Raw genomic sequence first — 23686 nt, 5'->3', positions numbered from 1 at the left:
CAATGTTCAGCTATCTTGTCAGAGCCTAGGTTCCTATTTCTCCAGCAGTCTGTCATTTACCAGAAACCAGCTGACCCTGTCGTGGTTCGGCAGTTAGACACCTGTTGTGGTTTATTGTGAGGGATGGTCATTCTAAGACCCCCGAGCTCATAGTAAGAGCTACTCCTTTCTGGCTATAAACTAGCTTTTCCAGTAAGACTACTAGTAAGATCAGATTAAAGGCCAGCTGCCTGTGAGCAGCAGTTCCGGGAACTTTTCCTGACTAACCACATCTTTTACAACTTCCCTTTCTCTCTGGAATTTCTCCATCTTCTGCGATTATAGCAGCTGTAAAGGTAGACACCTGCTGGAGCATTCCAGAGTTAGGTATCCATAGCAACCCTTGCTTATGCAAACACCCATGCCCCCGTGCCTATAAAAACTCTGTGAAATTTGTCAATACACGGGGCCTGATCAGAATCCAGACTTGCCCTCATCTCTTTGTGTCTCCTGTCCCTCCACTTGTCTGCCCCCTCTACAGGTACCCATTGAAGACCCCATGGGCCGGGTCAAACAAAATATTTTAAAAATATTTCATAGTATTTTGTTTTTGTTTGTCTGGTTTGTTTTTGTTTTTGTTTTTTCAAGATATGGTTTCTATGTATCACCTTGGCTGTACTGGACTACACTTTATAGACCAGGCTGGCCTCAAACTCACAGAGATCCACCTGCCTCTGCCTCCCAAGTGCCGGGATTAAAGGCATGAGCCACCACCCCTGGCATAAAACATTTTTATAACTTCTTAAAGTGACACCTACTATCTTAACCTTATTTACAAAACCCAGTGTATGTGGCCACTGCCAACCACATCCCTGTTCCTGTGTACACGCTGCCTTGCTAAGAGGGATCCTGGGCTTCTAGGGACCACCTCACATTCTAGCCTAGGGATGTGTGTGATATTTTCAAAGAAAATAAAGGTTACATGGCAGCATATGTCAAAGCTAAAGAAGAGATTTAAATAGTATTTCTAAAAAAAATAAATGATGCAATAACTACACACACTTTGGATGCTGTGCAGAGACCAAATGCTATATTGGTTGCCTAGTTACATCTCTGTAGAAAGGTTAAAATGGTTATCTCTAAATATGGCAGAAATTTAAAGCCCTAAGATTTCATAATTAAGCCTACATTTGCTCATGATCTCTTGAAAGAAGTCCCCATCAATTAATGGCCCTTGGGATGTCTAAGGAGATAGTTTAATAAAAGATATTTCTATCTGTGAAGTATGCTATCTTGTTCACATTTCATTAAGATTGTCACATCTGGACTTCTTCCATTCTACCATTTCCAATTACACCCTGTACTACAGGGTAGTAAAAGCTTACATCACTGCTAAAAGGACCTCTATCCCATGGCCAGTGGAAGGGGGCCAAGTCCCTTTAAACTGTTAAACTTTAAAAAACATATTGTTGCGATAAGCTTTGCCAAGGATAGACCAGTCAATAACCTAGTGGCAAAAATGACACACGTTCACAATGACAGCTAGTGTCTAATAGGGAGATGTTCCACTTTGACCCTTCAGCAGCTTCCCCATTCAGTGCCACCTTGACTCTGAGGCTAATATTGTCTCCCAGCAACGGAACAGAACAGATAATAATTGAGGGCTGGGAGTTAAACATGAATGCTTCACAACGGGTACGGATCTGTTCCAGAATTTGAAGGCCGGATGAAGCAGCTTTATTTTTTCCCTTCCAGAAGTTTGATCAGTGTTTTAAAATCAAGGTCAAATTATTCACCTTTCTTTAAAGTGAACAATTGAACAGCATTTAATAATTATGCAGATATCACCTCTATCTCCTTCTGTGATATTTCCATCACCCCAAAGAAAACCCTGTTCCCAGCACGAAAGGCTTTTGATCCCTTATTTACACCTGTTCTTTAATATCTCTTTTAAGAAGAATTAAAAGAATCTGGGCTTAAGTTATTATACAGGTTCTTATAGAACTTAATAATTCACAAAAATGCCAGTCGACGTTGAAATGGGGGGTTTACTGATGCTTTGAGCTTTGTTGTTTCAGTGTATTTGTTCCTAAGCTAAGACTCTTAACTCAGGCCTTCACTGGAGCTTGGCAAGTCCTCTGCCTCTGAGCTGCATCCTTAGGCCAAAGGTAATCTTGGTAAAAACAACCCCAGGGTTTCCGTGTGTGGTACCCACACCCAAAATCCAAGTGTTTGGGAGGCTACACAGTGAAACTCTGACTCAAAACATAAATAGATAGATAGGTTAAATAGATGATTGATAGATAGATAGATAGATAGATAGATAGGATAGTGATCAGAAGTTTTAGAAAGAAAAAAATTCAAAATACGATTGAGGAGAAAGAGTAATTCATAAGACTTGGGCCAGGGAGATGGCTCAACCTGTTCTGGAGCCGCAAAGCTTGATGACCTGAGTTCAATCCCTAAAAGCTACATGGTGGAAGGAGAGAACCAACTCCTTCAAGTTTTCCTCTTACCTCCACACATGCATGGTGACACAGATGTGCTTAACCCATGGCACATGTGCACATGTCCAACCCAGGCCCATAGCATGCACCTGGCCTCCCACCTCTATGTAATAAATAACTAAGCAAACAAATAAATTCTCAAATCACTCCAGGACCCCTCTTCAAAAATATAGTCACCTTTAACAACTGGTAATGTCAAATCTTTTTGGAAAGAGAAGGGAAGAGAATTTCTTAGATGTATCGAGCAGCATAATTTAGAAGATAGAAAATGATGGAACACACTTAAAAATATCAATCAAAATTCAACAACAACTCAAAAACCCTGCGACTCCTAAAAGTCAAATTCCAACCTGAGGAAGCCATCACGTTGCTCTTCCCAGGACAATTACAATTCTCTCCTTTTAGTCCTAATGGCTTAGAGAGATCGAAGCTCCAAATGAAAGTCATGGAAGAGCAAGGGATACCGCCCTGGCATGGTCAGCATCTCCTGCTGTTGGACTTTGCTATGGACGGCTGAACAGGTGTGGTTAGCAGAGACAGCAGCCTCCAAGCCATCGTCTGCTCTCCCAACACCCTGTTTCTTCATAAACACTCCATGCTGTCTATTAGGGAGCCAGTGTTCAATTCTGTTATACAAAAGCCAGGATTAAAACTAAGAGAGCTCTGTGGCCGACTTGGGCATTATAACCCCTCTACATGCTGCCACACCGAAGAAGAGTCAGGGAAGCCCTGCAGATACCTCAGTAGCGCAGTCCTTAACGCCTTCCGTCATCAGAGGCAGCGCGCAGAAGGCAGTAGCTGCCACCAGGGAGCTAACCAGGCAGGCAACCACTTTTAATCGACCTTGTGATTTCACACACATTGCTGGCTGTTCTGAATCCTAGGCGTTTGTTGTCAACTGTGCCGCATTTGCTTGTGTTTCTAAGGTCTGTTTCTAAGACCCCCCTACAGATAGCAATATCTGTAGCTGTTCAAATCCCTCTTGTCAAGTGGCAAAATATTTACATATAACTGTTATCCATTTTGGCTCTAAGTCATCTCTAGATCGCTTATAATGCCTAACACATTGTAAATGCTATAAAAATGTTGTCACGCTGTACTGTTTATGGGACAACCAGGGGGAAAAGCATGTGGATTCACACTACAAAATTGAGGGGAGGGTTGTTGTTGTTTTGCTTTGGTTTTTTTGTTTTTAAAACAGGAACTCACATAATCGAGGCTAACCTTGAATTCCCTATGTAGCCAAGGATGGTCTTGAACTCCTAACCCCCTTGCCTCTGGCTCTCAAGTGCTTCCATTGAGCGGTGTGCTGGGGGTCAAACCCAGGGCCTCGTGCATGTCAGGCAAGCACTTTACATGCTGAGATACGCATCTTCCTATCCATGGTTGCTTGAATCTGCTGATACAGAACCCATGAGTACAGAGGGCAAAAGAGATACCGGGTTTTCCAAACAAGAGAGATTCTTCACCATTTTCGATCCAAACCCTGGGGGCTGTTTTCATTGTGGGTGCCCTAAAAATTCATCAGTATGACAGCAATGTCTGCTGGAGCCAGGGCACCCACTATCCTGATAATGCTTCAGAGTCTCCAAGCTTTAGTTCTGAAAGTCCTGTGTCTTGGGGGGAAAAGAAAGACTGTGTCTCCCACTCCTGGGAAAAATCAAGACAGTTTAATGCTTTGCCGATAGCTCTAGGTTTAGACTTCAGACTTGTGGGCTGGAGTGTCTAAAGTTAAATTCTCCACCAAAGTCTTCAGCCTCACATGTCTTTTTAAAGATGGACTTTAAAAAAAACCAATACTTTATTTTATTTTATTTTATTTTTTAAGACAGAGTTTCTCAGTGTAGACCAGGCTGGCTTTGAACTCAACAGCGACCCACCTGCCTCTGCCTCCCTGAGGGCTGGGATCACAGGCATGCACCACCTTACCCAGCTTCCAACAATCCATTTTGTCCACAAGCCAAGAAATGGTTTCTTACTGGCAGGGGTAACCTACCTACCATGTGGAGGGGACTGAGACACACCTGGAACAGCCACGCGACACAGAGATGCTAAGCGTTATGGCATTCCCTCCCAGTCTCCACACTTCCGAGCCTAATAAATAATGCATGATGTGGCAGGCAGGCATAGCAGCCTGCGATAAATCCCTCACACTCTTTGGTGCTATTCAAAGTCCTGGGAACCTATGAGCAGTGGACAAGCATTCAGAGCTGGAGAAACACCAAAAGCAGCAACCTCACCAGAGGCCACACCCACAGTGCCGCCAGAGTCTAGCCAAGATCAGGGAGACATGGATTTCAACCTGCCTGCTTCACTTGCCAAGTACTCTAAGGAAAGCAATAGCCTCCAGTGCTGAGACCCACAGAATAGAAACAGCAGCTCTAAGACAAGAACTTGCTTCATTAACTCCGGAGCACTACACAGTCTCAGTCTGGTATAATGAAGTGATCCCAATTCCACTACTTGAAGCATTTCTACTGTTCTGAACGGTTCGCCTGTTTCCTCTGTGGTAGGCAGGATAACAACCTCCAAACTCGTGGCACACGCATATCTCCATCCCCTGGAGCCTGTGACTGTGTGACCTGACCTGAATAAAGGGACTCTGAAGATGTGGTTAAATTAAGGACCTTATGATGAGATTATCCCTGTTCGCGCAGATGTGCCTGGTCTGAATTTTTTTTTCTGGTCGAGTGTCAGAAGGTGATGTGCCTACAGTGCAAAGCCACACAGACTTGCAAGGTTGCAGGCTTTGAAAGTTGAGCTGGATGAAAAAAAGATAAGTAGATGGATTCTCTTAATATGTGGCCTTCAGTCCAAGTGAGATCCCCACAGATCCCACCCCCCGGCACTAGAATATACATTTGTATGTTTGTAAGCTATTAAACTTATAATAATTTGTTACAGCAGCAACAGAAAACTAATACTCTACCAAACACTGTTGTACCATTTGCCTGGTGCCTTAGCAAGATTTTATTTCAAACCACAATATTGTACCATTTCTTACCTACTGTCTAACTTACTTCTCTGTTTAGGCTTTAAAAAAAAACAGACTTAGTACTAAACCAAATCTACTCAAAAATCCCTGTGAAAGTACAAAACAACACCACTTTTTACATGTCTACTTTGTTTAATTTCTTTCTTTATTTTATTAACCCACAGACTATTTAGGTAAGGGACCACTGAGTAGCTCTGAGACCAATAATTTTGTCTGAAGGAAAAAAATGCTTTCAGAGGAGCATAAAATGCCAACTAACTCCTTTAAAGCTGTGTGCAAAGGCATGGTAGTTCTCAGTGTGTCCTTAAAGTGTTTCAGAGGCCACAAGGACTAGAGGATGCCAGCATCCTTTATGAGTACCAAGCCCACGATGAAGAGCTGTCCCTCTGAACACATGAACAAGCGCCACTGGGCAACTCTGCTTAGATAGATTTGAATTTTTTTCAATTTACGTTTTAGCATGAAACCCATACAACATAACAAAACCACATCAGGGATGTATAAAGCAGTCTTAGCTATTAGTGATATTTGGAATATTGGGGTGGCCCAACCCTCACTCAAAAGGCATGAGATGTTTAAATCTAAAGAACTTGATTACAGGGCAGCAGAAGTTCTGCATGGTCAGACGGGAGGGGGGGAGAGAAGGAGGAGGAGGACAAGGAGGAGGAGGAGGAGGAGGAGGAAGAAAAGGAAGAGGAGGACAAGGAGGAGGAGGAGGAAGAGAAGGAGGAGGAGGACAAGGAGGAGGAGGAGGAGGAGGAGGAGGAGGAGAGATCTTTAAATAAGCTCTCAACTAGAAATCCTCAACCCTGGCTGCACCTTAAAATCTTTTGTAGAGCTTAGAGAAACCACAGATATCCCTGCCTCCCCCTTAAAGCTTCTGATGCAGCTGGTCTTGGTGGGGGCTTCCGTGTAGCCATGTACCTCCATGCTTTTCTGCGGGTGCTGATGGACAGCCACAGCTCAGAATGCTGCTCTGCCGAGCAGGAAGCAGCCTGCAGGCAAACCCCTGCGGAAGAAGCCACCCTGAGACCTGAATTCTATACTCTCTTCTTGCATCTGAGGCTTGGTGATCACTCCCCAGGTCATCTCCCCAAAGAAGGGTTTCGAAGGTGTTCTAGATGCTTCCTCCACGTCTCACTTCAACCGTCAATCCTGTCAGTTCTCCCAGACGCAGCCCACTATTCCTAGACCCGAGTCTTCCCGCTGCCCTTCCATCTTCCCTGCTGCCTGTAGGATCATCTTTTGCAAGAAAAATCCTCATTGCGTATTCTTTTCTGCCTTCCCACACAGAAGATTACAGAGCCCCTCCATGCTCAGTGGGCCTGCTACTCAAGCCCCGCTGCTTCAGTCAGCTACTTTCTGGCCACCCGAAATGTCTGAAGGCTTTCAGAACGCACCAGGCCATTTGGGGTCTGCGTGTGTTCCAACGTATGATTCTTTATACCTGGGTCAGATTTTTCTCTCCCCTTTAGACTGAGGGCATCTCACCACTACTCAAAGCTTTTCTCCACAGCGCTCATCAGGCCAGGGCCCTCTTCCACCCGCTGGTGACTCTTTGTGCACACCTTACCCATGGGGCCTCTAGCGCCACATTACTCCCCCATGCAACTGGCAGTGCTGTGGCCTGTGTGGTTTTCATCTTCATGCTCATACATGTGGCATGAATGCTTTCGTCCATTCATTCAGCACCTCTACTTAAGTATATAACAAATGCCAGGCATGCTGGCTACATGCCGGAAGCAAAATTGTTAGGATGGAAACCACACCTGCTTTCTCAGAGCTTTTCTTGAAAGCATTTCCAGATCACTGGAAAAACATTCGTGATTAAACAGACTGAGAGGGAGGTGGGAGAAGTTCTGTTTTGTGTGTGGTCTTTATAGTCCCACTATATGAGTAAGTTAAGAAACAACCCCCCTACCAAGTTCCTAAATGTGCGATATATGTGAAATGCATATTTGACTGTTAAAGTCGTATGGTGGACCTCACCTTTTTGTTCTGACCATGTGTCTCTGATGGATAACTTCATTTCATGATCTCAAAAGTCCCAATTTGAGGACCTCATTATTGTGAGTCGGAAAAAAAAAAACCTGACCCTCTTATCCGAAGGAAGGTCTAGTGGCCGGCAAATGCCAAGTACACATTTGCTGTGTGAAGAAACAAACAAATGGAGAGTTCTAGAAAGCGAGGAAGCCAGGCTATGAGGCTTGCTGATTTACCCAGCATTTTGCTGTGGCCATTAAAGACATACAGAACTAAATACCTGACGGTCCAACCACCAACTTCATGTGGCCACCCAGTTCAAGCCATTGGAGACCGGAGAGAAATGGATGAGCGCATCAAAGAACAGTGCCAGCTGTGGGTGGATAAGGGCTCACACTGGGTGATGAGGACAGGGGATTTTTTTTTTTAATGACAGACATATCCTTTTCCACATATGCTTAAGTGTTTTCATAATGAAGTTGAACTTTACATTGGAGTGAAAATTCCGAGTCACTGGTTAATGGAAACTCCACATCTGGGTTAGAACAGGCAAACTATAGTATCACCTGTCTCAGGATAACAGGGACTTTCACGTCTGCAGCCAGTTTTGAATGGCTCCAACTCATCTCCAAAGTTAATTAAGTGTCTTCCAGAAGAAGCCCACCAGCCCTAAGCTGACCTTCTGTTGTTCTGGCTGCTGCTAAGGGAAAAAGCTCCTGCACTGTCTGTAACAATCCATTAAGATCAAGGCTAACGTCTCCAAACTAATTACTCTGAGACTCTGTCTTGCACAGGTTATGTTAATGTCTAAAATCCCTTAATCACTTTTGGCACCACAGGGACACCGTTATTAAGGCAACAACTTCAAATGTTCCAGCTCAGATTTTTTTTTTTAAAAAGAAGGTAAGGGGAAATCTGAGTTTAACTATCACTAAAGAGAACCATGTTTTCTTTAAATACCAAATACTACATTGTTGAACAACCCACATTGTTGGTTGTTTTCTGTAAAACCATCACATACATAAGTGTCCAAGTCTACAAGAAGGTTTTCATGAACCCTTCTAAAGTTCAGTTAGATTCATGGCGATCCTAGAAGAAAATATATCAGAATTCTTACCTGGTCAGTGGTCAAGGCCGGAGGCTCACTGGCAGATCTGGCTGTTTGGAAAGCAGAAGAAAACATACTTCAGGAAAATAAGAAAGAGTAAAATGTGTAACAGCTTAATGAACAAATGAATGCTTCTGTGGTCAGGGCTCGTGGTAGTGGCAGAGTTCTGGACTTACATATCAGAACCTCCATTTTGTGAACTTTTCTTTTTTTAAGAAATGTGTGTAGTACATGAAATAGGAATCCTTTGCCTTGTGAAATTCACCATCCTCCTCAACACACACACACAACAGCAACAATAAAACACACAACGAGAACAACGGCCACCGAAGATCCCCAAGAAAGCAGAGTCCTTGGTGGCAAAGATTGAGTACCCTGGGAGTACTTAGTACCTTGTACTCGGCAGCAGAAGCTAAGTACCTAAACTCCTCCTCCTGAGCTAAATTGATTGGTTCCCACCAAGACCAAAGCAAAGACTGTACTTCCTCTTGCTCTAGGTATTGGCGGAAGAGCTAGAGTGCACAGTGTGTAGGTATCCACCCTTTAAGAGGGCAGGTGGAAGCCAGCGGGCAGGTGTAACGGGTCCTCTTCGGCTTGTAGTCTTTCACCGGTTGTTTTGAGGTGGAAAGGCAGCTGCGCTCTTAGCTGCTAATGCTCCTGTGAACTTGAGCTGTGTCGGCCTAATTATGCCTCCCGTCTTTGAGCTTCCCACCAGAGAGAGCAGCTTCCTCCCTCTTGGCGATCTTCAGAGCATCCACGCCATCGCACTGGGGAGCACCTTCCCAGCCCTGCTTCATGTCTGACTCAGAAGGAAGAAAAAGGTGTCTTAGCTCACACCGAGAGGACCACGACTCGGGGTGGACTTCAAACTCCTATTGGGTCAGAGAACTAAAGGGACAGCGGTGTCTCCAGAGATCCCACATTGCACGAGACCGGCATGTGTGCTTCAATCTCAGCCCAAGCAACTGTATTCTCAGAGTGCTAGAAGGGGTTGAATATTTTTAAATGAGCCAAAGTTATTAAAAAAAAAAAAAAAGAAAACCATTATCTTGTGATTAATGACAGCAAAGAAAAAGAAAACAAGCCAAGGGCAAAAAAACTAACCTAGTTTCAGAGACTGAACCCTGGGGATAACAATGACTAAGTGGGACTTAGAAAACAAGCCCGAGTGAGGGTGCTCTGCAGTGCAGGCCGGTGTATTATTGCTGATAGCGTAAATTGGCACAAGTCCCTGGAAAGCACTTTGGTACTATTTATCAAGAACTTAGATATGTGCTCAATCATCATTTTCGTGATTCTAACAACAGTTGCAGACAGAGATTATTACCAAGGAAGGGTCCAATAGTCAATAGTACAACTTCCTACGCAAAGGAAACCCTGTACGGTGAACTGACAGTGAATGTGAGATTTGGAGGGGGCGGGGGGGGGGGAGGCGTTGGGGAGGGTGCTTAATGTACATTCTAGGCAAGCACTCTATCAGCGAGTTTCATCCCTGGTCCAGATGCAAGAACTTTAAATGATGAGGAAAATGCACCTGGGATAGTTAAGACGAACAAGTACAAAACATTATCTACAGCGATGATGTCAGCCACTCCCCTAACGTGCAGCTCTGTACATCCTGCAGTCCATTCAAAATGTGTTCCTCTAGGTTTTGGTTACTTGCAGCCTGAAAATGTTAATACGTGGAAAACAGCAAATTCCAGGAATGGATAATTCTGAAGGTTTAAATTACATCACTCTGATCTCCTCAGTCCTTCCCGGGATACTAATCATCATCTCTTTGCACAAAGTAGCCACACTGTGTATGCTGCCCGCCCCCTCGCTGCTTACTGGAGTCATTTGTTAGACGTCTCGTTGCATAGTATTCCTCAAACAGCAGCCTAACACTATGTTAAACTACCTGTACTATTTAATGTAATTTGTTTTATCCTGCAGGAATTTTATCATCTCACATCGGGTGAGTACAGGACTAAGGCATTTTGAGGAAGACTACACGCCTGTGCGTGTTCAGAAGAGTTCCTTTTCCCAGCCTCCCTTGCTGCTAGATGTGCAGCCATGTAACAGTTTGACGGGAGAAGTGCAAAGGTGCAGATACATGTAGCTGTGGGTCCATCTCTCTCCTTTCTTCCCTCCTGCTGGGTCCTTGTAACAAGCCACACCTCAGACCACAAGAACAAGAGACTCATGGAACAATCTGGCAGAAGAGCCGAGTCCCCTGAATGACCTGTAGCACAACCAAACCAGTTCTTCCTCACTTGCCTCTGGGTTGTTGTGTTTAAAAGGAATAAATGCTCTCTAATTGCCTTCGGCCACATAAGATCGGGTCCCCACCGCATCAATTAGTTCAACCCATAACGAAGTTAATAAACGGGGCTATTCTTACTTTTGTTATTCATAATTTATAATATTATCTCCAATTTTTTAACGTTTCCCATGAATTAGTTTGATGATCGGTAAAATATTAAGTTAGGGTTTACTATTAGATTTTAAAAGGTGTATTTTTTTATTCTGCACATTTTTCCAGTGTGTGTGCACATGGGTGACGATGGGCATGCATACCACAGTGCGTGTGGGAAAGCCAAGAGGTCAACTTTCAGGAGTCAATTCTCTCTCCAGCTAGGGGTCCGATAGTCAGGTCTTCGGGATTAGCAGCAAACGCTTTTACCTCTCAAGCCATCCTACTGGCCCAAGTCAAGTTTTATTTATTCATGTTAAGACAATCAAATCTAGAATAAAGTGTGGGCAATAATTATTTTTACTTATGAGAATAAGAATGAATGTGTAATTTAGAACTGATAACATTGTAAGGGGGCCACAAATCAAGCACACCTCACTTGATCTCAAGCCTTTGGAATGAGGAAATTTCAACATAACTCTAAATAAAACCTGCTCTGAAGAGGCATGGCCTGAAGGATGAAATTTCAGCAGATACAGACTAATCATCCGTATAAGAGGATGAGCAGCCTTGGGGAGGGGAGTCTGGAAAGTCCGATATGTGCCCCCGTGCCTTCAGCCCTTGGCTCTGCTTGTTCATGTCTATAAAATCCCACCAACTGGGTGGGCGCCAGGACATCTTGGATGGCCATCGAGCCAGAGTGTGCTTTGACTTTGGTTTCCTTAGGAGCAAGGACAGATTTAGCAGAACTCCTGTAAGTCTGATGGTCTCCTTGGAGACCCATGGGCCTGCATTGTAAGATGGTTGCCCAATATAAAGGAGTCAAATCCAGTCCAGAAATAATGAAAAGACAACAGGTTCACCTACGAATCAGATCAGAGACTTAGAATCAGACTCTGACTGGGTAGCAGTCTTTTACATCTGCAATAATGATATGCCAGAGGCATCCGGTGCCTTTTAGGAGATCATTAGAGCCCTGTGCACAGACACTCAAAGTATTTTCACCAGGTCGACCTTAGAGACTTACCTGTAATTATATATCAGCTGAAGAAACCATTCGCCCTTTCCTTCCCCCAGAGAGTGCCAATCGGTCCTTCTCTGCCCCGTGAACCACAATCTCCAACACTAATAGGCCAGTTTGTCTTCAATAACAACTAGGGGAGGGAGGAGGCCAGATGACTCCACTTCCCTCCAGGGTGACCGCGCCAGTGTGTTCAGGGGAAACCCCTCACCGAAGCAGAGAGTCAAAGTTCAGAGTTCACAGTTTTTCTCCCCTTCTTCTCTCTACCGGAACAAAAGCAGCTCGATGGGCCTCATTACCATGGTAACCTCATGCACTATGAGATTACGAGTGTGTATTCATTGCAATGACTCACAGGTTGCTCCCCAGAAGCCCCAGACACACAGGGTTCTGGCTGGTTTGTGAAATCCATTTTAAGTTTTGGGTTTTGCTTTTTTTTTTTTTTTTTTGGCTCTTGTTAGCATATCTGTTGCTATGAGGAAGGATCTAAAAGTCAAACAGGCCTTTCTCCTTGTTGATGAAAAAACAGAGCGAGAGAAAGAAAGAAAAAGAAAACAGGAGTAGAAAAGAACGAATCAGTGCCCTCTGTTCCAAGATTAATCTATTTATACCACACGTTTACAATGAAATTAATTTGAATTTGCTCATGGGAGATAATTAATTGCTTCTAAATAATTTAAGTATCCCATATAAATAGTTGTAGAGACTCAAGTGAAATAAGCAGGTAAAATAAAACATTTAATAAGAAATACCAAACAAAATAACTTAAATCCAGCACAGGCTGTTACAAAAGAATAATTAGAAATCATAATATCAAGATATTTTAAAATGGGTGTCCCAAGTTAATTTATTTTTAGAATTAGAACATGAAAGAATCCAGATATTTGAAAAAATGAAAATGACTTCTATCTATTTAATAAACACCATTTAAGGCCTATGTGTGAACTACGAATCATTGCTTGTAGCTGGGACATGACAGAGGCCCGTGGCCTGGCTCTTCAGCTTCTCTCTGAACACCCACAAGGCACTGTTGTGTGTGGACCCCTCCTAACTTGAGCACCGCAGCTCTGACTTTGGTACTACAATTGGCTCCCTCCAAGAAAGCTATGCTAATCATGTTGGTATACCAACCTCCTCTGTGAGAAATGGAAGTACGCCTTATTTCAAAAAGAAATTAAAACATAAATTACGCAAACCTAATTATCTCCCCCCCACTCCTTAGTAACATTATATACACATACTAACGTCACAAAAAGGGCATTTAAAATCCCTGTCTTCCGAATTGTGCGCATGTCTTTTGTACTAATGGCAATAACCGCCAGGCGGTGGTGGTGCACGCCTTTAATCCCAGCACTTGGGAGGCAGGGCCAGGTGGATCGCTGTGAGTTCAAGGCCAGCCTGGCCTACAGAGTGAGTCTAGGACAGGCAAGGCTACACAGAGAGACCCTGTCTTGAAACAAACAAACAAAAACGGCAATAACCACCTCCATGGCTTAAAGCGGGAAGCAAAAGACCTATCGGTCAGAATGGGAAAGGCCGTACTGTGACAACAGCCCCTGTATACCCAGCAAAGCCTGTTGATCGCTGTCCCTCTAGTCATTACAGGTCAGCGTAGAGAGCGCACTTGTGTCTTCTTCACTTTCAGATCCAAGCTTCAGGGTGTGGCTGCCATTGCTGTCCTCCCAGCACGGCCAGTTCCCATACGGTTCTTACAATTTCTTTCTGCAAAGGACACGCTGCGCGGTGCTTACCCATCGAGCCACAGCTAGGAAAAGCAGGCTTGGGAAGCGTAAGCCTATTAGGAGTTGGGAGGAAACCGGAAGTGATTATGGATTAGCCCGTGGCCTCCTAGATACACAGTTCAAACCTCAGATTAACACTTTACTAAGTCAGAGCCTTGCCGGCTCTGTGCCAGGGAAACCGGCTTCCTCGGTTGACGCCAGACTCCAGCAGTGAACACCGGCAGGGTCAGAATGGCTCCTTCCGCTGCGCAGTGGTAAGAGAGCCTCGGTTAAACAAACAGGCATTCTCCTTCAGGGCTGTAACGCTGTAACACTTACAGGACTATCTCCAGTGCTGGAACAATCACTACAGCTCAGGCATACGACAAACAGGTACAATCTAGCCACTCCATGAGGAAACCCATAGACAGTTTAAACAACTTCTTCTGACTCCACAGAAATCTCCTTTAACTGCTTGACTTCTATACGCTAAGCCTAACATTCTTATTTTTCTACACTGCTGTGTTTTGGATTATTTTAAGATCTGATAAAAGACAGATTTGATGATATATTTTGGCCTAGAAATTCTTATCTTTCCTTACGTTTTTATGAAAAAAAATTATAACTGTTTAGTATCAACATTTTCTGCATAAAAGAGAAAAAATAATAAAACTGTTAGTGAGATGATTTAATAATACTCATAGGTATCAGTGATCCCTAAATACACTCATTGATGAAGGAGGAAAAAAAAAAAAAAGACAAGAGAGATCAATTTACTCCAAAGACTCCAAGAAAGCCCTCACAAATGACAGTGAAGTTTTTGTTCCTATGCAATTTTTTTTTCTTATATGGCTCGACACAGATCAGATAAACACCTTTCTTAAACAGAGCTCTGTTGGCAAAGCCTAGAAATTAACTTTTCTTTCTGTTTGAAAATGTGAATTTAGGAGTAGGAGTCACTCAGTCATCTACTGCAGAGAGAGCACACTCCCACCCGCACCTGTGTGCCAGGATGAGAACACCCAGAAACACCCGCGGGCGACAAGCCGTCACAACACTGAAGGCCCCCCACCCACCCCACCTTCCCTACTGCTGCAGCGCATTCGTCACCTCGGAAATACACCTGAGTAGGAAGTAGGAGCAGAGACGAACCATGCACTGTCTGAAGCCGAGCTTGCCTCCGGAGCGAAAGGATTACTGTTAGAAGTCACTGTTGTCTAAGTCATGGGTAATCGGACAAGCCAGAGATCACTCAGGCCTCTCTTACAGGGTCTGTGATCAGCGAAATATACGCCGCCGCAGGAGAAAACAGGCTTCCTCGGTTAAGTTGGATTGACAGTGCTCATGGAGTCCTTGGGCTTTGAGCTCATTACTCAGGCCAGGCTGGCTTTTATTTAGAACAAATTGATTTTTATGACCAATCAGAGAGAACTGAAGTGGGGTGTGTGTGTGTGTGTGTGTGTGTGTGTGTGTGTGTGTGTAAATACGTGTGCACATGCACATTGCTCTCTCAAAGAGAAGTGCAGGAAAACCACTCAGTTCAAGCTGTGTGGTTTGGGGAGGCTATTTGATCTTCCCAAGTGTTGGTACTGTCACTTGCCAAATGGGACTAACAATAGCAGAATATATTGAAAGCCACCCTGGGGACCACTAACTCTCTCTGTTATTGTTAATAGTAGAGGGTCTTTCTCCTGGGTTCTAGTGACCATGGCTTTCACAGAGGTTTGCTCCAAGGCTTTCTGGAAGGAAAGTCCCAAATTAGCCAATCACTGTGGTTCCTTCTGCTTGGTCATGCCTGAATCAGGAGGAGAATTCAGCTGGAGAGGCCCCCCCTTTTTTTTAAAGCATCCCCACCCCCTTCTTTTGCTGTGTTATGGGGCACATCTGAGGTCTTGGGCATACAGGCAAGTGCGCTGTGATTAAGACACATCTCCAGCCTTTATCTGTTGAGACAGGATCTGTCCACGTAGCTTCTTACGGCCTTGACTCCCCTACGTAGCCCAGGCTAGAGTCATCCTTGAGGAGTTCTCGCCCATTTCACCCCAGTGGACAGGTGACTACACAAGCTGCTTTTCGGCTTTAAAAGAGGTGCCTGAGTGACAGGTATAGTGGCTCCTATCTATTATCTCGGCATTTACTAGCCTGGGGCAAGAGGATTGTCAAAGTTTGTAGCTAGCCTGCACTACATGATGAGCTCTAGGCGTCTCTGGTATATTGAGTGGGACACTGACAATAAACGAACGAACAGGCCAGCTTCACGGGAAGAGCTCGAGCTGTCAGCTGTGCCTGCGGACACTGAGCTGCCCTTAATTTGGACTTTAGTAGGCCTCGCCACATAGCAGAGGGAGCTGGCCTGAGAGAGCTTATCAGCATGCTGAGGAGGACGTCAGGGTGGGAGGAATAAAAGACTCCATCTCGTTAAGGACACTGCTCAGCTGCTAAATAACAGGCTATGGATCTTGAGATAAATTTCCTATTGTTTCTATTTAGGCCACAGTGTCCCGTTCCCCCCCCCCCCATGCCCTCCCCCCTCCCCCGCCTTCACCAGCAGCTCAAAATAATGTGGCGAGGGGGGGGGGGGGAGTTCATTTCACATGGTTCATTTCAAGATGAGTTGAAAATACAAAGTTGAGGCACTAACTGAAGCTCCTCAAATGCTGGCTTGTTGAGAGTGGGGCCATCCGTCCCCTCTGACAAGGCGGGGTGCTTTCCTGCGTGTGGCTTGAATGACTCCTCTGTAAGGGTTTTTTGCTGCTTCCCCCCAAACACAATTAAGGGCAGAAATCATTGCTTTCTCTTCTTTATTCATCTAAGAGATGAGTGGCTTGTAGCTACGGTTATTTTAAACAATAAGGATAGTGTTTACCTCAAACAACAAGCCCTGTTGAGTTGATTGCAGCACAGGAAAGTCTATAATTAAATGGAGAAGTCTTTCTGACTGTGCAAATCAATTTGATCTAAATAAAATCTAAGCCAGGCCAAATACGCAACAAAGTAGCCAAGCATTCGGTCTAGGTTAACTGGAAAGCTGTTTCCAGCAGAAGAGAGTCTGTGGGTCCTGTGGGAGGATGGGCACAGTCCCTCTGGGGTTTCGCCTCATCTTTGCTTCAGAAAGGTACTTGGACTTTCTGCCAGGAAACACTCTGTTCAGACGAGAGCTGCACATGCCTGACTCTTCAGCAGCTTTCTGTGATTACCAAAAACAAAACAAAAACCAGATGGGCAAAACCCCTAGCACTACCACCATCACGCAAGCAACTGAGAAACCGCCACACCCTCCATCTCACACAGCACACGGCTGGAGCCGATGCTTTCTCGTGCTGTCATTTGTCTTGCCCGTGGTTTCCAATCCTTGGTGATTCTGACTTCATAGCCTGGGGTGAAGCTGGGACAACACTTTTTTTTTCCCCCTTCAAATTACCCCTTGTGGTTTCTAATGTGTAGCTGAATCTACCAGCCTCTGCTTTATATGTTTATTGAGTCTCTCTCAAAACTAGAAGTTAAGTCCCAAGGAAAGAAAGAACTGGCTTGTTTTGTTCCCTGGCATCTCCAAAGGCAGGTGGCATAGGGCGGACATTCTTTTCAGACTCGGGGACAGCCTGACTGTGATTTCTGTATCTGTCGATTCTCCCCAGTGGTCTGGGGGTGCCCAGAGGACAAGCTTTGTGTCTAGCTCACTCTGCATCAAGACTATGAGTCACTCAAGAAAGTTCATTAGATAATTGGGCGATAAACAAATTGCACTGTGTGCTATGAAGGAGACAGAGACAAACCCAAATGTAGCTGCCATCCACAAAGTGCTTGCTGCATTGTTAAGTGGGGAGGGCGTGCGCAAACTTCATAGACACACCAGAGTGAGCTAAATGCTGTGATGTAAGAACAGATAATCAGGGAAGGAAAATACTGTTTTGGTGGGGTTTTTTTTGGGGGGGTGGGGGGGTTTGCAGAAGAAACAAGTGAAGGCTTTATAGAAGACGTAACCCCCAAACTGAAACAGTTAGACTCTAGCTGCTTGCAGAAGCCTGACTGTCGGGTGAAACACAGAGGGGGAAGTAGGAAAGCTAATCTAGGAGTCCGGCTAGAGACCAAGAGGCCCTGGACCAAGAGACTGTTATTACCATGGAAACGAGTAGACAGCATCGTGGTTTACCTCCAATCTCAGCTGCAAGAGCTATTCAGCTTACTGCCACTCAGGTTGCTTAGTGAGGACAACGGTGAGGCTGAGTTTTTGTCTGTCAAAACTGAAAGGGAAGCCTGCTAATCACCGGTGGCCACGGCACCAGGGGAGGAGTGGAGCTGAGGTGTAAAAAGGGCTGTGATTACTGTTTCAGACAGGAGAGTTAGGTCAGGTGCTCTGGAGAGTTTGCTAAGCCAGGTTGGGAGCCAGTGAGAGGGCAGATGTGAGAGGTGAGTGGGGCTGACCCCGCCCCCCCCACAACAGTGATTAGGACCAAAGGAAGGAACGGTGAGTTGGGGAGAAGGAAAGAGGATGGGCAGAGAGCCCGACATTCTATGTAGGAGTTAACGGAGCTGGGAACCTTCAAGTGGTGTGGAGAAAACAAGAGAGCTGGCAGAGGTTACAAAAGTCAAGTGGAGCCAGGCACCATGGGGACACACCTGTAATCCCAGTACTCAGGACACTGAGACAGGAGACACCTGACTTCAAGGCTAACCTGGGCTACATTGTGAGGACCCCGCCCCCCCCAACTCTCAAACAAAGAAAGTTGGCAGTAGCTTTTATTTACTAAGTTATGAGTGTAAGGAAAACTAAACTAAGGTAATAGGGGAGCAGCCAATTAAGGAAAGAAACTCTGCACTGATGAGGTGGCTCAGCGGGCAAAGGCATTTGCCACCAAGGCTGACAACTTGAATGCAGGCCTTGGAATACACAGGGTAGGAAGAGAGCTGACTCCCACAAACTGTCTTCAGACAGTGACTCTGGTCTGGATCTTTGAACTCCCACCCCCACGTATATGTTAGAACCCTAGTGTAGCTGCACTGGGGTTAGAGGAGGCGGGGTCTTTGCAGGGATGATCAGGTGATGATTGGGACTGATACCTTTGTAGAAGAGAGCCTTCTGGAAGGTAAGGCCACAAGAAGACAGTTATCCCTGAAAAACAGTCCCTCATCAAACGCCTATTCTGTTGCCACCATGATCTCCAGGCTCAGGAACTGGGAGAAATGAATTTCTGTTGTTTACAAATGGCCTGGCCTGTGGCTGCTGCTATTGCAGTCTGAACGGCCTGAGATAAATGAAGACAAACAGAAAGTCTGAAGGAACAAAAATCGAGGCCACCTATAGCGCATGTTAGAAAAAGAGAGAGGGTTGGGCCAACCGTAAGGAGCAAAGTGAGTGGGGGTTGGGGCTGTACAGCTTTCACTGCGAATGCATGGGAGAGAGTGACAGTGAAATACAAAAAAGAAAGAGGGGGCTGGGGGGATGCCGGCAGGGAGGTAAATCCCAAAGAGAAGTAGGCAACCTACTTTCCAGGCCCTCTCTCCTGCCTCGGAGACTAGGCACATGGGAGCTGCTCAGGAAAATGGATGCCTGAGGCCAACTAGGCCAATGAAGCAGTTAAGACACTGGCTGGTCTTTCTGTCCTCTCACTAAGCGCCAAGTCCTGCCTTCCCACTAAGTGCAAGTCCCATTGCACATACTTGCCCGGAGATAAGAGGCTCTGGCTGCCTTGTTTCAAACCTCTGCAGTAAAGTCACTTCAAAGAAGCATGCGATCACTCCAAGATAACTGAGTAGCCTCTGCTGTTGACTGTGTTGTTTGTGCACAAGTGTGTACATGTTCATATGGGAAGAGGTGTGTGTGTGTGTGTGTGTGTGTGTGTGTGTGTGTGTGTATGGGCCCGCATGTGTGTGTGTGTACACTAAAAGGCAGCCCCGGATGTAACTCCTCAGGAGCCATCACCTTGGCTTTTGAGATAGTCTGTCACATCCAGGTCAGGCAGTTCACAAGTTCCAATAACTCCAGTTCCAGGAAATCTGACACCTTCTGGCTTCTGTAGACACATGTGCTCATATTCACACACACATGCACACACACACACACACACACAGAGTTTTAAAAGTAAAAAAACAAAACAAAACAAAACAAAAACAAAAAACCAAGCTGGGTGTGGTGGCGCATGCCTTTAATCCCAGCACTCAGGAGGCAGAGGCAGGTGGATTGCTGTGAGTTCAATGCCAGCCTGGCATTGCCAGTCTATAAAGTGAGTCCAGGAAAGCTAAGGCTACATAGAGAAACTTTGTCTCAAACAAACAAACAAACAAACAAACAAAAACAAAAACAAAAACCCAACAACAACCAAAAAAAAAAAAAAAACCAAACAAGTAAAACCCAAAACAAAGAAAAAAAATCTTTAAAAAAAAAAAGAAGAAGAAGAAGAATCAAATTAAATTCAAAACTGGAAAGTATTTGAATGGACATTTCTTCAAAGAAGATATACCAGTGGCCAAAAGTAAATGAAAAATGAAACTCATTGGGAAAATGTCAAACACATGAGATCTGCTCTTGCAAGATGGGGTTGGGGGCATTTGAGGCTCTGTGGCTACAGCCAGGAAAATGCACATCCAATCACAAAGAGATTCCACTTCACCCTAGGATGGCAATTATCAAAAGAAATAAACAGAAAGAATCAACCACAAGTGTTGGTGAAAATACAGGTGAACTGGAACCATTGTGCCCCACTGGTGGGATGTTAAATTGTGTAGCTGCTATAGAAAACAATATGATGGCTCCTCAAAAAACTGAACACAGAAGCCAGGGACTCTACACACCTATATGCATAGCAGCATTGTTTGTGAAAGAAAAACAAAACAAAACAAAACAAAAAAAACTGGTTCATGATGGACAAACGATCAATGGACAAACAACATGTGACAAATATATGTGATAGAATGTTATTCAACTTAAAAAGGTAAGAAAAATTTGACTGTGCTACAACATGGATGAACCTTGAAGATAATATAGAAGATGAATTAAGTTTATCATGAAACATTGTGTGATTCCATTTCTACTAGGTTCTGTTTTACAAGATTAAAAAGAACGCAGGGGTGGACGGTGGCAAAACAGCACAGTAACGTGGCTGTATTTAATACTACAGAGCTGCGTGCTTAAAGGTTATTAAAATGAGACACTTTGTGTTGTGAATATTCTTTTACAATAAAGAAATCTCCATCCTCAGAGGCGGTGGCGGCAGAGGCCAAGCCTAAGCTAACTTTTCCGGATACCACTACAGAAGGACAAAGTGGCACCTGAACGCTTATCCACACACAGAAGCAAAGGCCACGCCACAGAAGACCCTGACTATGCGCCATTATCCCTTCCTCAGGAGAAAGAAACTAAGGCTCACCACTTAACGTACTGAGTCAAGTGGTACAAAGCACGGGCAAGGGCCAAAGGCAGATGTTCTGCTTCCAAAGCTCCGTGTTCCTGGCATTCGTTGGCATTCCTTTCTTCTCCTCACACTGATCTTTTGTGAACAGGTTTTCTACTTTTAGACTTAAAAGTTGGTGAAGCGGACTAAAAAAAAGTTATTCAGCTGAAGACATCACTGCACACCCACCACACAAAGCCCAGGGCCGGCCATAAAATAATAAGAGTCGTGTTTCCATTCAGCCATTGACCATATGTCAGGAACACACACACACACACACACACACACACACACACACACACACACACACAGTGTTTGTTGACTCCCTCCACCGCCACCAATACCCTGAGCAGAAGAATGCCTGTTGGCCAGAACAGCAGGAACAGTCTCATTCTGCATCGCAGAAGCACACACCCACCCATCTGTTTCTTGCTTAAGAAAGAGCCCTGCCCTCATCCTCACTGATCTGCAGCTCCTCGCTCACATTCTGCCCCAAGCTGAAATTTAGGAATTAAGGAAGTGTTTTGTGCTGTGTGTGTGTGTGGGGGTGGGGGGGGGAACAGGCATCTCTCAGTTGTTTTCAGGAAGATGGCAGGGGCCCCTTGACTCCCCTGTGCCTACTGGCCAAGGTTTCCTCATCTCACTGTCGCGTGAGACACATGGGAGGAGCAACGCATATTTTCTAGACATCCCCCCAAACAAAGCAGGGTGTTGGCATCATCTGAGGAGCACAGGCTGTAGACGGATCAGTATGAAAGGAAAGTCCTGCCTGCCTTATAGCCCAGAGGCCCAGCCTCCTGTTTCATTTAGAGACACACAGCCCCTAGATCTGGCCTAGGTCTCCATGCAGAAGAAGGGGGTTACATATTTGCCTTTAGGATGCATGGGGGCTGTGGAATCCTGACATGACTTGCTTTGATTCAATTCAAGAAATCCCTCCCCAGAGTCCCATGGTTACAGCAACTCCTACACATACCCAGGGAAACAGAAATTTATTTCTTCAGTGCCCAGGAAAGCTTCCTGTCTCAGAAAATGCACTGCTACTCCACAAATTCTGAGAAGCTTAATTAATTTCATAAAGATGACAAAACAAAACAGAATCAAAAACATATGGCTCCTTCAACTGATAATGGTTTAGCACAAATGTACATACTCTCTCAATTGGTATATTTGCTTGCTTAAAAAAAACTTGTATTTTAATAATTCATGAGTATTCAAACATCCTGTTTTATTGTTTTCATTCTACCAGTGAAGGTTCTTTCTTTGCTTTGAAAAAAAATATCTCCTTTCATTATAAGAAAAAAGTTTTTTTTTTAAAAAAATCATTGTAATTAATGTTCTTATACTTAACCACACTTTGTGCTGAAGATTTTTTAAATTTATGCTACAGTTCATTAAACTGTTTATCCTACATGATCTGTCAAAGAAAACTCACATCAGTTCAAGCCCACTAGATCTCTTTCCTGCCCTTTTACATATATCATTCATAAACGCGAATGAGTTACCGTCCCACACTCGTTATCAGCATGCACTGCTTCGGGAAAAATCACAGAAAAAAAAATTGTACCCTGATTGTATTACTTCAGTGTACAGCATACACAGACAAGGAAACACACCAGATCACTTTGATAACATCTCTCTGTCTGGAATTAACAATCGCTTTGGTCTGGAAATGAATAAAATCCATATAGGCATAAAAATCCATTTACACACTGGTATCCGATTTTCAGCAAGTTATGGTCCCTAGTCAGGCCATGGTCCTTTGAACAAGGATGCAACTTTAGGGTAAGACCTATTGACAAACGGTAGCTGAGAAAGGAAGACACCGGTTTCTTAGTGGTAAATATCTCCCCTCACTCGCGAAATCCGAGCCTTTGTTGGTAATAAATAAATAAATAAATAAATAAATAAATATTAAAATAAATCTATGTACAAAAGGACCCAACCTCCTCATAGCCAAACCACAGCCACAATGCTGCAAAGAGTCGGCCCAGCGAAATACATACATATTATGAATGTGCTTAACATTTTTCACTATTTACACCCCAAAACAAGGGTCTGCCACTCTCAGTGCCCACAGTGCAGCTTTACAGACCAGCTGACTGCAACTCAGACCTGCCTGGCTGGCGGGCCAGCTAAGCAAACCACTTCTTCCACATTCAGCTTGTTTTCCTAAACACTGAGGGTAGTTCCCCACACCCCAAACAAAATGTGTCACGGATCTGACCGTCTTTCTCGAAAAAAAAAAAATTAAAAAAAAAATTAAAAATTCCATCTTCATCACTTCTCCCAAGCCTGAAACAATGTCCCTCGCTTCCCTAAGAAATCGCCCTAAAACCCACAGACACGGTCATTTTATCTCAAAAGGAGCTACACGGAAAAACGTGTCCTTTACCTTGCTTGGCTCCGGAGGCTTGGTTAGAGAGCAGCTTCCCCTGGCGGAGCAGATGGGTGGTGAGCTCGGCCCGCCCAGCCCAGCCCAGCCCAGCCCAGCCCAGCCCAACGCAGCCCAGCCCAGCCCAGCCGTAGTAGGAGTTGCCCACCGAGCGAGCGAGCGGCGTCGAGCGTCTCTGCCTGTGTAGCAGCCCC

General features: G+C 44.7%; 1 protein-coding gene across 1 annotated transcript in view; it reads right to left on the bottom strand.

Annotated features, from left to right (window-relative positions):
• GNG2 (G protein subunit gamma 2) overlaps window positions 1-23605 on the bottom strand; it is a 94003-nt gene extending 70398 nt beyond the window's left edge. The window contains exons 1-2 of the mRNA XM_084795023.1: window positions 23493-23605; window positions 8582-8622 (exon numbers count right to left, since the gene is read on the bottom strand). The gene's annotated coding sequence lies outside the window, so the exon portion shown is untranslated. The remainder of the gene's footprint in view (window positions 1-8581; window positions 8623-23492) is intronic.
• Between the last annotated feature and the right edge of the window lie 81 nt (window positions 23606-23686).

This window comes from Acomys minous (assembly GCF_964271855.1).
Source record: "Acomys minous genome assembly, chromosome: 9".
NCBI classification, from domain to species: Eukaryota; Metazoa; Chordata; class Mammalia; order Rodentia; family Muridae; genus Acomys; species Acomys minous.
The sequence above is the reverse complement of the archived record's forward strand: the minus strand, read 5'-3'. Positions and strand labels throughout refer to the sequence as shown.